The sequence below is a fragment of the Peromyscus leucopus genome, chromosome 13 (genome assembly GCF_004664715.2).
Source record: "Peromyscus leucopus breed LL Stock chromosome 13, UCI_PerLeu_2.1, whole genome shotgun sequence".
In the NCBI taxonomy this organism is placed as follows: domain Eukaryota; kingdom Metazoa; phylum Chordata; class Mammalia; order Rodentia; family Cricetidae; genus Peromyscus; species Peromyscus leucopus.
Genome location: NC_051074.1, coordinates 60,935,178 through 60,952,178, shown reverse-complemented (window position 1 = coordinate 60,952,178; position 17,001 = coordinate 60,935,178).

The following is a 17,001-nucleotide window of genomic DNA, read 5'->3' as shown; positions in this document are numbered from 1 at the left end:
GTTGTGTTTGTATCTAACTTAGGTCTCTGGGCTAACCAGTCTCCGGATCCTGGCCATCCAGGCAGTATAACGCATGGGCTCCCGGGATCATGGATCATGGCATAGAACTCAAGTTGAAACAGACATTTATTGGCCACTCTGGCAAGTTTGTGCCACCACTGCCCCAGCACATCTTGCAGACAAGACAGATTGCAGGTGGAGAGTTTTGTGGCTGAGTTGGTGTCCAAGTTTCTCTTTACATAGCCTGGAAAATATCTTCTTGCGCCAAAGAGACTAGAACACGGTGGAGGGCAGGGCATGTAAAGGCTCTATGAAGGCATTAATCAAGCTGTCTATGTTCAGTGAGCAGTGTGGATGTTGTCCTCAGCAATGAGGCCACAAGCTCAGTTTTCAGAGAGTGAACTTCTCTCCTATTATCAGCCTGAGTTGTTTAGGGATCTCCATGGGACACCATCGACCAACAACTCAACGTAATACAAGCCAGTCCCATTACTGAAAGCCTTGCCTATCTACAAGCAAGTTGGCCTGTTCAGACTCTGTATCCTCCATTTCTAGGAGTCCTCACTAGGATCACCCTCACAGATTCCAGGAGTGTTCCACTGCACTAGGCTTCCACATCACCCCCAAATGCTCCCCAATTCCAGCTGTCTCTTCTTGCACTCTCTCCCCTCTTCCCACTTTCACTCCACCTGTTCCTTCCCACTCCTGTCCCTACTTACCCACAGTCCACTTGCAAAGTTTATTCTATTCCTCTTCCCAGTAGGTCCATGTGTACCTCCTATAGCTCTCCTCTTTACCTAAGCTCTCAGGGTCTGTGGATTACAGCTTGATTATCATTTACTTAAGAGTTAATATCCACTTATAAGTGAATATACATACTATATTCATGTTTCTGGTCTGGGTTACTTCACTCAGGATGATTTTTTTCTAGTTGCATCCATTTGCCTGCAAATTTCATGATGTCATTGTTTTCAACAGCTGAACAATTCTTCATTGTGGAAATATACCATGGGTTTTATATTTTGATATAAGTTGAAATGAAAAATAGGTTTGCATGAACACATGTCCATACTTCTCTAACATTTATAAATATAAGTTAGTATCAACTAAGAAAATCATAAATATTTTCAATGTGTTTAATTAAATATATACAATTTATCTATCAGAGGTGTTAAAATCCAATTAACTAATTGTCATTCTACTATGATCTCTGAAAAGATATTTACAAACCAGATAACAATGTGAATAGATATAGATCATAATAAAATAGTTTTTGTAAACAAATGTGTTAATACTTTATTATTCAAAATGATTATGGAGATTTCTGTAAGTCAGATTGTATCAGTATGTAGCATTGATATGCTATGCCTTGTAGGTACTTGATAGAGAGCAAAAGATAAGTCATTTGATTGTATGGAACCACAATTTCTGATTGTTGTTACTCAGTAAGATGAAAGGGAATCATCCATGTTGATTTCAAGGACAATGCAAATAAGGAAACAGTAATTTAAGAGTCAAGGGTCCAATAATTTCTTCACGAACTCTAATCAGCTTAAAGTAACTGAAAGTCACAAAATCAGCTTATCAAAGTGCAGCTATATTTACCCACGTCACAGTGTTTCTACATATCAAGAAACAACCTCCATATTTTCTGAACACAAAACTGTATGTTTTTGGTATCAGCAATTTAACTATATGTATTTCTATTAAATTTGACGGCATTTGTTCTAAATGTACATACATGCATTATAATGTTTTCTGTTGAAAAACAACTTTTGACCTTATGGATGCAAAGTTAAGCTTCTTAAGTAAAATTCACAGAAGGTACTAATTGGTTCTACTTCACTTCCTTGGAACCTGTACATCCAAGCCAATGTAGTTTCTTGCTTCTACATCACTTTCTTCAAACCTGTGCATTCGAGTCAGTGTCCGGGTTTCATGCACTGGCTTCTCTACAGCACATGGATTTATTTTCAGATCTGACACTGGGTCTTTCTTTTTGATAGCAGTGATATCTGATGTGGCCATTTGCAGGTTTTATGCAGGTAACCATAACTTTTGAATGTTAATGATTGCAACATCACCATCATGTCAGGAAGATAATCTTTTATAGAAGCCCTCCAATTTATCTGATTTTTATAGTCATTCTGCCCCCTCTCCATGATTTCCCTGAGCCTTGAGTGTACAGTTGGTGTTTGAAATTTCCCATTTGGGCATGGGCAATCCACAGTCAGCTATCATCTATATTTTACCTCTAAAATAGTCCTCTGAATGCTGCAAAGGGAAGCTTCTTTGATGAGGGGTAAGGGCTGTGCTAACATATGGGTATAAGGATATGTACTTAGAAGGCAGCTGAACCTAAAATATGCTAGTAGTAGGCTCCAGTTAAAGGCAGGAGGGGAAGCTAATAGGGGTTTAGTTTGGGTAGTTCTTATATTATTTGGTAGATTACTTTATTGTAGAATATTATTTTAAGATGTGTTACATTTGTTTGTGCTGTGGAACATTTGTTTAATGATGCAAAGATGTGTTGCATTCTTTTATGTTGCATTTGTTTAACTCTGTGAAGCTGTGTTACTTTACCTGTCTAAAACACCTGATGGTCTAATAAAGACCTGAATGGCCAATAGTGAGGCAAGAAAGAGGATAGGTGGGGCTAGCAGGCAGAGAGCATAAATTGAAGAAGAAATCTGGGAGAAGAAGAAATGAGAGGGGAAGGAAGAGGACACTAGGGGCCAGTCACCCAGCCACCCAACCACACAGCCAGATATGGAATAAGAGTGAAAATAAGATAACAGAAATAAGAAAAGGAAAAGGCCCAAAGGCAAAATGTAGATGGGATCATTTAAAGTTAAGAAAAGCTGGCAAGAAACAAGCTAAGTTATGCCCAGGCATCTATACATAAGAATATGTTTCTGTAAGTGATTTATTTGGGAACTGGGTGGCAGCCCCCCCCCCGCAAAAGAGCAAAAACAAACAACAGTAATTTATCTACATTCTGTACTAAACACGTCTCTTGTTCTAATGCATCTGATTTCAATCATATGCATGCCCAATTATGCATGGCCATAAAATATCAAATAGGGGATTCCATAAAAGTGTGTTTAAGGTCTCTCCTTACCATGCATGTAACCACATAACCACACTATTTCAAACCTTTTCACTCTTCTGTCTGGATATAATGAGAGTATGTTTGGATAGGATCTGCCTAAGTTGGATTGTTGTTAGCAGAGGAAAACTTATTCCATTGTTTAAAGAGAGGTATTCATGCAGCTTAATACAGGATACAATGGTCACCGGCAAGTGTGTGTCACACACACACATGCACTAAGGGACCTACGCTGCCAAGGGCACTGTTACTAGGGAAGGGAGGTGAAGAGAAACTAAGCCACTATTCTGTGTGCTTGGCTGTCTCATTACTGTCACTTACACCCATTTCATAGACTCAAGAATCATAGTTTCCCCAAATATGGATAACTGGATTTTTTTTTCAATTTTGGCAGCAGAAAATATCCTGAGGAGACAACTATAACCATTCTTTGATGACTGGAGATAGAAAAAAAAAAAAGAAATGAAACTGAAGAGAGGGGAGGATAGGGTTGGAGGGAGATCACACAGTCATCTCCATGCTCTGTGTCACTATCACAGAACAGCGGGTCCCCATCAGCGTGGGCACGTGTCATCTTTGTGCATCAAGCACAGAGAAGCAGAGGCTTCAGAGCAATACTGCCAGAGGGTCCCTCCAGTTCTAAACTATGTACAGTATACAGCTCAAAGTCAACGGCTAGGAAATCCCTAAAGCTAGTCAGATTAGAAAAAATATATATTTTATGGGAAAAACTGAAAATGTCCAGTGTTATAACAAAAAAAAGTTAAAATTCATCATGGATATTTTCCAATGTTAGAAATAGAGCAATATGTCATAGTCCTGTCAACTCTAATCGTTTAATTGTGGAGTAAATTACGTTGTTCTGTTTTCAGCATTTAATTTTTAAATTAGCTCTTGGCTGCAGAGTCCTTGATTATAGAACTTAATTAGCTGAGCCTGTTGACGGGAATCATGCTACATTCTGGATACAGCATCACACAGAACAGCTTAATAAGAGCCCCCAGAACCACAGGGAAACCTGTGCCGCGGTTTCTCAAAGATGGAGGAGCAGTTGTAAAATTGGCAATATTTCACAAAGTAAAATTATAATCAGAAAGAACAGAGCTAAAATGAAACATTTTTTAAAAAAAATTAGTCAAAGATGTAATTGATTGGCAGGTGTTGATTTGCGGAATTGCAAATTATTATTTACTTCACCTGTGACAGCTCTCTAGCAGAAAGAGCAAATGGCAACATGGATACTGCCTAATCACTAAATTAAACAGCAACAATAGAAGAGAAATTCTAATTTTTAGAATGTTTTTCTAATCTGCTGGCTAATTTTCGAAAACATGATTTTACCTACAATTGTGTAAACTTGATCTTTTTCTTTCCACTAGTCGGTAATGATAGCTTCTGTTGTTCTGCGTGAAAATTACATAAATACGCATCATTTGCAGTGGAGACAGAAATGGCTTTTAAACAGTATCCTATAAACTGGTTAAGTTCACAGAGCTGGTTATATACAAGGATATATTCTCTTAAAAAAAACTTTACACAACCTTGATGCTAGTTAGCCAGACATAAACATTCAGTACAAAATTCCAAAAGAACAAGAGAAATTTGAAGCAGTCAAGAAATTATGCAATGGGAAGGTATTTCTTTTGAACAGCTTGGGTGGTATAAGAGGTTAGATATTACAGGAAATTTTTAAATTTTGAGCACAGAAGAGGCAATTGATGAAACATTGGCTGAGCTATTTATCCAAATTAGTTTTCAGATTTTGTATTTGTGTAATGTAAGGACACCATTATATATATATATATATATATATATATATATATATATATATATATATATATATAGTCACTTGGTTCCATCTACTAAGGAACCATTCCATTTACTAAAGAACAATGTTGCTTCCACTAATGATGGCTGTGGGTCAATTAAAGGGAAGGTCAGCTAAGTCCAACCATGCTTGTCTGAAATCTTCTGGACTGGATTCAGGTCCACACTACATCTAATTTTTAAAAATACATATGGTAGTAGAATACTAGCTGGAGAGCACCTTCTGTGGTGATAGGGAATGAGTAGGAGAAATTGAGCCCATATATGCAATTATATTTTAAGCTCCAAATAAGAAGTAGAAATTTCAGCAGATTATTTGTTATAATTGGGCACCTGTCACATGGTAATGCCAAAATGTAAGGAGATAGTAAGATTCGTTTTCCCCTAGCATTTGTAGAGAATTGATATAACAATAGTAAAAATGTTTTACTTTTGTTACTTCATGCAGCTTTTCAAGCCTTACCAAGTGGTATTGGATAGCCAATTGGTGTGTGCTCTTCCATGAGGACTGTAAATAACATAATACAGATGTAGCACATTGTATTTATGTACTTAGGATTTTTTTGGTGTGTGTGTATGTAATTTTAATTTAATGAAGAAAGAGGTCAAAAATTTGAAAGATAGGAAGGAGGTGTCCAACAAAGAGTATGGAAGGAGGAAAGAAAGACAGAATGGATGTAACTCCAGTGAAATCTCAAAAATAAAAGAATAGAAAACTCAGACAAAATAAGGAAGATAACCAGTTATTATTACCACTGTGAAACATCAAATAATACTGAGTAATTGCAAAGATTTTCTTACAACAATTTATTTTACATAAAAATTGTTTTATTTTTAATGAATACAAAGTAATTACAGGATTAATGTATATAACTCCAATTATAGATTTTATACTATCTAAGAGCCTAAAAGATAATCCACTTCCAATAGCCAATGTAGCCCCAGGAGAAAAGAGTGTGGGAACCTCATGGAAAGTCACTCTTGAAGGACCATCTCATCATAATCATCCAGAAGTTTCCCTTTGCTGGAATGTGGTTCCTGTGAAGAAAATCTGAGGTCTCTTTTGTTCTCTTTTATTTAATCAATTGCTGGGAAAACGTCTGGCAAATCATAGATAATAAACTAATGGCAACAACCGACTGGAGAACAAGAAGGCTAGAGCAGAGCTGGAGAAAGATAGGATTGCATTTGTAAACGTATTTTCCTGAGAACAGATGATGGCAGAAATCTAAATCAGGGAGATAAAGGATGTTGTGAACATCATGTGAACACGGATTTCATCAGGTGGATAGGAGGCCACAGACATTAGCAAGCACACCTTTGTGCATTTTCAAGAGACTCTCAAAAAGTACTGCTTAAGGGGAAGAGGTGTTCTCTGAGTGTGGGTGTCACCATCTCTTAATAGACAGCCCAGATGGAAGAACACAGGACAGAGAAAGCTTGCTAGCCTTGCTAGTTTCCTCTCCCCAGCCCTTGGTTCTCAGATGCTGTGACTTAAGTTGGTATGTCCTTATACCTCCTCACTATCAAGACGGACTGACGCTATGTGCTAAAATAAATCCATTTTCCTCTTAAAGTACTTTGTCAGAATTTTTCCCATAATGATAAAGTAAGCAACATGTTTCCAAAAAGAATATATTCCAGTTTTCACTTTGTTTTGTTTATGCATGATAAAAATCTCCAAACGAGGACAGGATAAATAATTGCTGCTAAGATTGAGGAATTCAAAATGGAAAGTGGTTCTATGGTTTATATTTTTATAAGGTAGTTTACAGATGATGCATTTTTTTTACTAACACAGTTATAGTGCATTGCATTAATATGAATTTTATATTTCCAAAAAACTGTAATAAAAACATCTTAGATGTATGCCCACATAAGCTATGTAAGAAGTAAGGAATGGTTTGTTTCAATCCTAACCAAAAAGCTACTAGCAATTGGTGCCAGCTGGGAGAGAGGAAATCAGTTTTCTCCAATGGAGTGAATGTGGGTCTATCATCACACCCCAAGGGAGGTCATATCCCCATGAGTAGATGACCAATACACAACAGACTCTGCGTTGTTGGTGTGGTTTTATTGTTTGTTTGGTTTGGTTGTTTTTTTCCTTTTGTTTTGTTTCTGAGATGGAGAAAGGACATGAAGTTGAGTGGATAGGAAAGTGAGAAGCATATGGGAAGATTTGGAGGAGGAAAAATAATAGGATCGAATCATAATGTTTGAAATTTTTTAAAAAATAAAAATGTAATAAAAATAAAATAACCTTTGACAGATTATGAATTAACATGATGTCCAGCCCAGTCTTACTATGATGCACATATTTTCAAACCTAGTTCAACACCTCATACATTCTCAAATACCTGAACTCTGTTCCAAACCAGACCTCCAATTTTTTCAATTATTGTGAATTTGCTTAAACATCTATTTTCGTGAACTCTCTTATATGATATTGGAAGAACAGCTTCTGATAAAAGCAAACTCCCACATCCCATTCACCTCTGGGATTCTCTCCAAAACTTCAGCCTTCGGTGACTCAGAGTCTTCCCAGTTCTTCAGTGTCCTGGAATGTCAGTGAGAGTACTCAGCCTTGCATAATTGTTCCATGAGATTTTGTTTAAATAAGACTCAAAATACTGCTCCATTACCCCAAATATCTTTGAATTAGGTATTTATCCTTTTTCCAGACAGTGTTTGATGCTCCGAAGATACTGCATCCAGAAACCGATGGGAGCAGATGCAGAGTCCCACAGCCAAACATTAGACAGAGCTCCAAGAGTCCTGCGGAGGAGGGGAAGGAAGGATTGTAGGAAACAGAGTGGTCAGGAACATCAGGAAGCCATGGCCCACAGATTCAGCTGACCAGGACTCATGGGGATTGAAGGAGATCAGGGGGCTGACCTAGGTTCTCTGCATACATGCTGTGGTTCAGTAGCTTAGTGTTCTTGTGGGATTCAGGTGGGATTCTTGTGGGGTTTGGGTGTTCAGTGGGAGGCAGGGCCATACAGTGATTCTTTGACTTACTTATGAGAGTCTTTGCCTCCTACAGTGTTGCCTCATCCAGCCTTGATGAGATAGTATCTGCCTGGTCTTATTGTACCATATTATACCATGTTTGGTTGATGTTCCTGGGAGGCCTGCTCTTCTCTGAGGGGAGATAGAGGTGGTGTGGATCTCTCGGGGAGATGGGAGGTGGTGAGGGAGAGACACCAGAGGGGAGGGAATGTTAGCTGTGGTTGAGAGGTAATATATGAGAAAAGAATTTATTTATTTATTTACTTTTTTTCCCTTAATGCATTTCAAAATAAAGGAAACTTCTGAGAACTGAAGATTCTGTCATCCTCATGTACCATCTCAGTTCAGAGTATGAAGGAATGGAGCACAGTAACAATGTGCCAAAATACAGAGCAATTCAATATTGGAAAGTACAGGTATCAAATATTCCAAAGGCAGCTATAACCAGAGCCCACACACTCTTCATCAGTACATGCTAAATACTCCTGTGGTTTGTTAGGTGTCTTCTTAGCCAAGAAAATAGAGGGCAAAACATTGCTCTTAAATCTGTCATTTATTTATTACTTTGCAATTATATGAGCTTATTTAGTAAAGTACATGTTTTTGAGCCTATGGTTGACTTTAAATATGTATTTTTTACTTTAATATATGAGATAAAATAAACTTTGAAAAGCATATTAGGAGTTATTTTGCAGTCCTGAATTCTCTTTTAATCACAGCAAAACATGATAAAAATTATTTTAATAGATAGCCTTCATTTCTGGGGTTTATAATACAAAGTTCATAAATGGTTACAAATAAGTCCTTTTGTATAAGTACTAATATATTAATATGTATAACTACTCTAAAAAATAAAATTGCCAGTCTTCAAGATTTTCAAAGCATTTAAAACAAAACTAACACATCCTCAAAAATTAAATTTTTTTTTTTTTAGAAAACTTAAAAGAAGTTGTCATATTTTTTAATGACATTATATAAAAATCATCATGCTGATAGCTAGGATTAACTTCTTCCTCTTGATTGTTCCTAAAATAATACACTACATATTACTACTAAAACATAACCTATTTTTCTAGGTTATGAACAATTTCAATGCTTACTTGGGTCACCAGATGACTGGAATAAATCATACTCTGCAAAACATCAAAAGGGCTGACACTTAAAACGGATTAATAAAGAAAAATTAGAATATACAAATTTAGTAAAAGCTGCACTGATTCTTCAACTAGATTATTTGTCACAGGTACAAAAGACATAGATTAAGATGGGGGTGGCATAGATGTAAAAGTCCACATCCTTGAAGTCGCCATGGTCTTCAGAGCCAAGCTGAAACAACAGGTCTAAGTTCAACCTAATGTCACAAACACTGTAGACCTGGATTAAATATAGAAAAAAAATCTTTGCAGTCTTAGAAACCCACCAACTCTGGACTATAAAAATTATAGACTTCTTGTTAATAGCTTTGTACTTCTTACACAATAACTTCACAGGCTCATAGAGCATGATAATTCAATAGTTACAGCAAAAAACCCTATTTCTCAATACTCACTTTTTATGTTATTCAATTTTCTGTCACTATTGAAGAAAATGTACTCAGAAAAGGTTGACTTTTGACCCCCATTTTAGAAATGTTAGCCTATGTTTAGTTGGCTCATTGCATTTAGTCTGTGGAGAAGTCGATATCATAGTATTTTTGTGATAGAACAAAATGACTTTTCTCTTTGCTGGGGAGGGGTGGTAATGACAGGTGATGTGCCTCAAATACAATCCATGTTCCTAATAGTCTATTTCCTCTAATTAGTCCATGCCTCCTCTAACCGTCTCACTTGTTATTATAATGCTGGCACATTTATCAATTCATTTACTGATTTATCCACTCAAGAAGTGATGATGTCACCACATAGGAACCAAACCTTCAACACATTGGTCTTTATGGATATTTTATTTTTTTAATAAAACTTATCATCTTTTGTCACAGTCCTGCTTAGAGTAGTAATTGAGTAGTAATTCAATTACAAAAGAAGTTTTAGAAGTTATAGGACTATATTTTAAAAAGGTACTCAGGATCCACTTGTTAATGGATCAAATTTGAAATAAAAATGGAAATAAAAATATTTCTTTGAGGGCTTGGGACATGGGTCAGTTGGTGAGTTCATACAGATCACCTTCATATATATATATACATATATATATGTTTCTACTGTATGTCATTTCCATTCCATCCCTGAAATGTCCCTTAATTTTAGTGGTCACTGCAATATTCCCTCCCCCAATCCCCTCTCCCCTTCTGCCTCCTTTCCACTTGATACTCCCATTCCAAGACAACATCCATCCATATCTATGTATTTTGTTTCTCTTTTCTAAGGAGATCTATCTATTCCCTCTTGTCCTTTACTCAATAACTACTATCTGTGGTTCTTTGGATTGTACTTGGTTATCATTGACTTAACAGCTAATATTCACATATAAGTAAATATATACCATACTTGTCTTTCTGGGTCTCACTCTGGATGACTTTTCTAGTTCCACCAAGTTGACTGAAGACTTCATGAAGTTATTTTTTAATGGTTGATTAATATTTCATTGTGTAAATGTAGCATATTTTCTCTTCTGTTGTGGGATATCTAGGTTGTTTCCAATTTTTGGCTATTGAAATACAACAGCAATAAACATGCTTGAGCAAGTGCCAATTTTCTTATTTATACAATATTTAGCAATTTTGAAGAAACAAATACTATAATGTAATATCATAATTGTTGCAAATATCTGCTAACATTGAAGAAAATATATGTGACATGTATACATGAACCACCTGGTTAAAGACTTAACTTCATTAATTGAGATTCAAAGGCTGAACTATGACTCTGAATGGAAGAGTCTGTATTTTAACTTTTAGCATAACATGAATTCAGTACCACATCCTTTTTATACACAAGTATTGAAATTACTACAAATATAGAAGACTTTTATAGAAAAAAATAGCATTAGAAAATCACTTTCTAACTGAAGTAGTGTCTTACATGTTCCTCAACTTCTCTAACATTTTTATGGCTTCAAAAGTAATGCTCATATATGCTCTCACATAAGTTTATTCTGTGTATTTTAACATCAAATAAAGCCAGGATGTACTTAGGCCAAAATTTTATTTTTCCTTTCATAACATGAAAAGGTAATTTTATTTCTTGACAATTAATATTTAGTTCCTAACACTAAAACATTATGTGCAAATAGATGCATTCAGTTAAGCATAACTTCCATGAAGGTGAACATGTCTGCAGAATGTAACAATCTCTTAATAGAAATGCAAACATTAAAGTAATGGTTAAATGAATATCATTGAATAAATTGCTGTTAGCAAAAATAGCTAAGTATCAATCAGCAGAAATCATGGAAGTTAATTAATTTATGACCATGAAGTTCTTAAATTACATAAGAGTTCGTTCCTCCCAGTGGACTCTCTGTGATTTCCAGGGAGATGACTGCACAAAACTCAATGTTATCATTGAGGGAGCATCATTAAGACCTGTGGGTCAAGACCCTGAAACATGAATTAAAGGTGAGCTAAGGTACTAAAGAGCCAATCAGAATTATTATGGATTCTTTGGAAAGTGTTTGCGAAGAGCCAAGGGCTGTGTTTAATATTTTTACTATGTGTAGCTACATGCAAAGGACAGAAGCACATCTATATTTTTAGTTCTATTTTTTTTTTGTTTGTTTGTTTTTTGTTTTTCAAGGCAGGGTTTCTCTGTGTAGCCGTGAACCTTTCCTGGAACTCACTTAGTAGCAGTAGCCCAGGCTGGCCTTGAACTCACAGAGATCCACCTGGCTCTGCCTCCTGAGTGCTGGGATTAAAGGCGCTCGCCACCACCGCCACCCGGCTTTTGTTCTATTTTTAATGTATTATGGATATTGTGGGATTCCTCTGGATATACAAGACAGGAAAGGACATAAAGAGAGCAACTAATTGGGAAGGTTTTAGTAATTCCTACAAAGGATGTATTAGCCCTGATGAAAACTACAATTTACTTTTTATGTACTGCTAACTGTGAATTATTTAACTCCAAATTATTCATGACAACTGTTTGCCCTTTCTTCTAATTGTATGTGTACATGCAACTTATAAATGAACCCATATGTGTGAAATACAGATAGTGAATAACTACAGGATATATGTAAAGGAATGTGCAGGTGTGGTCTCCAACACACTGTACTAGAGTGAAGCCAGTCCAAAGTTAATGATGAGGTAAACTTGGACTCAGGGGTTAATTTTCTGTCTAATAAGGTCATATTTTTGACAGTGTTCATCAATTGATTTGCATCTTTTCTGACTTGTTTTGTAATTTTTTTCTGTCAACTATCTTTAAGAATGCCTAATATAGAGGCAGGTGGTGGTGGCACCTTTAATCCCAGCACTTAGGAGGCAGAGCCAGGTAGATCTCTATGAGTTCAAGGCCAGCCTGGTCTACAAATCAAGATCCAGGACAGGCACCAAAACTACACAGAGAAACCCTGTCTTGAAAAAAAAAATGCTTAATATTTCAGCATAATGATGGGTTTCTCTATGTTTCTATTAAATTTCATCAGTTGCCGGGCAGTGGTGGTGCACGCCTTTAATCCCAGCACTCGGGAGGCAGAGGCAGACGGATCTCTGTGAGTTCAAGGCCAACCTGGTCTCCAAAGTGAGTTCCAGGAAAGGCGCAAAGCTACACAGAGAAACCCTGTCTCGAAAAACCAATAATAATAATAATAATAATAATAATAATAATAATAATAATAAATAAATAAATAAAAATAAAAAATAAAAAAAACTGTATTGTGCATTGCATACATTTTGGGATTGCTGTGACTTTTAAAAGGCATTTATCTCTGTAATAAAAAAATTGAAATTATAAGTATATTCCTAAAGAAATGGTTTGAAAAAAATACTACTGATATTAATTATAAGATATTTTCTGTCTTCCCTGGGGCTGCATGCTTCCATGACATATCAGTTTCTATGCTGTTAGTATTTACCTACTCATGTCTTCACATTTAAAGCAGAGTTTTAAGGCAGCACATAATTATTGGATTTCTCCCTTATTCTGACAATGTATTCCTTTCAAACATAAATTTTGGTCAAATTTAATATGATTGCTACTGTTGGATTTAAATCTGGTATAATTTTGTGTATCTCATTCTTGTCTGTGTTCTCTCCTCCCCCTTTTCTCCTAGAGCTTCAAGAAGTAACTGACAGTACCTCATTTAATTTCTCATTTTCCCCTATCTAGATGTTCAATTTTTAGTGTTTTATGGGGTTTATGACATCTATTTTGCTTACCATAATGAGCAACTTACTGGTTGTAATAACTACAAAGAAATGTACTTCATTATTTACATTATTCCACCTTAGATTTCTGTACAGATAGCATGCTTCTCAAGTTACTATCACACTATTAGATTTCTATACAGAGAGCATGCTTCTCAAATTACTATCACACTCTTACCTTCTACAAACTCTTTTAAAACAAAAAAGTAGGTAAGTATATTGTAAATATATTCATTTACAATAAATTAGAGCATGTTAGCCTGCCTAATTTACTTAGGTTCAAATAACAATTATCATTATTTTTGGTCATTATTCCCTGTGGTTTTTATTTATTTACTATATCATTGAACTGTTCTCATTAAACTTCCTTAGTTTTGTAGGGCAGAAAATATTTTATTTTTTCCTTTTCACTAAAGATTTTAATTAAATATGATTATATTACTTTATCTGGCACCCAACATGGGGCATGAATTCATGAAAATGCTGTTTGCCTGTGACTTTGCAGCCACCTGAACAGGCCAGAGCTACATGAAGCTGGAGTCACTACCCCACTGGCTAAGGTTTTCATTTCTTTTCCTTAAGCGCCTGAGCAAGTTGGGTTTTTCTGTTGCAGCCTATCTGCAGAAAACTCTATCGGATTTGGGGCTCCAAAATCTGCCAGAGTTAGCCACCTTCACACATTCCCCCATGCTGATGGCTAGCTCATTGGCTTCTGCTCTCATTGTGGCTTGTGAGCTTTCCCTGGGCCCCCTCCTTAGGCTGCTGCCACACTAGGTATTAGCCTTGAAAACCTGCTTGGGCTTCTACTATTCTCCACAGAAGCAGCCCACCTCACATCTCACAGTCACTGTTGGCAGATTTGGTGAGACAACTGGATTTCTTTAAAGGAGAAATTAGTTAGAAGAGAGTGTTCTTTTTCCATGTTAAAAATGGGAAATACTAACATGATGGAGGGAGTAGGTCCACAAGAACCCTATTCCAAACGTTTCTTAGCAAAGTGCTTTCTCTACCCTCCCATTAGGAGATATGGAATTCTGCACCCCATGACATTTTGGCCATGCTTGTATACTCTCTGATAAATAGAATTCACTGACAATGACTCTGTTTGCTGGAGGAAATAAATGAACAGTGGTTATTAAATTCCCATTTGAGATGCAGCTGTGTAAGATGAGCAAGTGTCCTTAAAGCAGGGCTGGGTTTGAGGAAGGAAGGGACACATGCTGCAATTATATCATTGTATCAAAAAAGAAATAAAATGAAAGAAAAACATGCAGAGAAAGCCAAAATGAAGAGGGTGAAAGAAAACACCACTGTCTTCTAGACACAACAGAACAGAAAGGATGCATATGTGAACTCACAAATACTGTGGTGGTGGGCATAGGACCTGAACGGGACTCCCCCCTAAGAGTGGGGAGTAGACCCACAGTCCCACTGTTAACTGAGAAGCAATCTGTTATTGATACCCACAGGCAAATGAAAAATCAGCTTTCTCCAGTAAAATGTCACTATGTATATCAACCCCCCCATCCCCCGCCCGGGGCAATACTTGTGCCCCCGCAATAGTTGGCCAACACAAAATAAACCCCCTGGTAAGTGCTTGTTCCTCTGTGTGTGTTTGGTGTGTGTGTGTGTGTGTGTGTGTGTGTGTGTGTGTGTGTGTGGTTTATTTTTGCTTCCTTTTTGGGGCTTTAGAACTTTTTGTCCTTTTGTTGTTGTTTTGATTTTAGTGGGTTTTTTTTGTTTGTTTGCTTGTTTTGTTTTGATTTTTTGAAAGAGAGACATAGGGAAGGAAAAGGCACAGGAAGTTGGTTCATTAGAGAGATGGGTAGCATCTAGGTGGAGCTGAGGGAGGGGAAACATAATAAGATTTATTGTATGAAAAAGGAATTAAATAAAAACAAAAGGATGGATAGCAGAAGAGTCGGGGGGAGGAGCAACCTGTGGCTGGTGGAGTACTGAAGTAAGAGGCAGGTTAGTGGGATTGGAGAAGCATTGTTTTGAGTGATCTTTGAAACAAATTGCTACAGCTGATGGGACTTTGATCCCAGGGTGTCTTCAAAGAATCTCTTCTTCAATTCTTGATCTGCTACATTAAGGACGAAATAAATTCCTGTTTCATACTGTTGTTTGAGGAAATTTGCTTTGTGGTCATAGATGGAAGAAATATATAGCATTAGTATTGCACATTATTTTATGGCAGTTGGTAACGGGCTGTGGGGGAGGGGAATGGTCAGCCTTAAGAAGACTATAAAGCCAGAAGGCTTTAACAGAAACTACAGAAAGCCAGACAGACATCTAGGAAATCGAGTCTCTGTACTGACATTTTATATACAAAAGAGTTTGCTTCTGGTAACATGAAAAATAGATACTGCCTTGATTTCTCCATTCCGAGAAGGAGGGGCCTAGGGAGAAAGTAGACTGTGTTTATATCATCTTTGGGAAGTACAGCCAGGAGTGGAGGTGAGGAACAATCTCCCACATTTTATTATTAAAGAATGAGGTTTTTTAAATTTGAAAATATTATATCTCATTTCTCTTAAGGCTTTACTTTTTCAAAGTAATAATCTTATAACAAAATCAAAACAAATTACTTAAACTTCATCTCTAGTTAAAGATAAAGTCAATTTTATTGCTGTAAGTTTCTTAATTATGACCTCATGGATGCAGAAATCCATGTTGAACACAGAAATCCATGTAGGCAGTGCTTCCAAGTGTCTCTGTAGTATAACTCTCTTAAACTAAACCAACCAACAAATTTTTTTTGAAATTATAAAATTGTGAAGGGCAGTATTTCCAAAGAAATTCCCAGGCATTTCAGTGCATAAATAGGCTTTGTTTTGTTTTGTTTTTCGAGGCAGGGTTTCTCTGTGTAGCTTTGCACCTTTCCTGGATCTCACTCTGTAGACCAGGCTGGCCTCGAACTCACAGAGATCTGCCTGCCTCTGCCTCCCAAGTGCTGGGATTACAGTTGTGTGCCACGACTCAGCCATTAAAGGCTAGGCTCACAACCAAAAATATAAATAGGCATTTTTAAAATAAAAATAAGATAAAGAGGGCAGGAAAGATAACTCAATGTTTATGAGCACCTGCGGCTCTTCCAGAGAACCTGGGTTGGATTCCCAGCACACACATGCTGGCTGACAACCATGCCTAACTCCGGTTCCTGGTTACTCAAAACTTCTTCCAGCCTCTGTGGGCACCAGGCTGGTATGTGTTGCACCGACATACGTGCAGTCAAGAAACTCAAACATATAAACACTTATGGCAAAGGTTTTTGCATAAAAGTGTAAATTATATATTGATATCTTCGAAAGTCAAGACAATTTTTATTAATTACATATGTATATGTACTTGTGTGGGTTTGTGTGTGTGTGTGTGTGTGTGTGTGTACAGCAGAATGTTGTTCATGACAGGAAAGACTTTTATACCTAGAACCCAAAAACATAATCATTACATTTTTTAAAAGCAGGTATTGTATTAATCTATAGATAGAAATCAGATATAAAAGCTACTTGGTGGTCTGTATGAGCCAAGTCTTATTTAAGCAACAATTTTCATTGAGCAGCTTTCCTGTCATGTCCAGAAGCCATTCTCTTTCAGTAGACACTCTGGCCCTTTGTTTCTTACAATCTTTCTGGCTCTTCTTGCCTGGTTGTCATTCAGCCTTAGCTGTGGGGATTTTTTTGTGGCTATATCAACAATAATTGGGCACCCTGTACTAACTTAATCTCTACATTTGACCAGTTGTTGA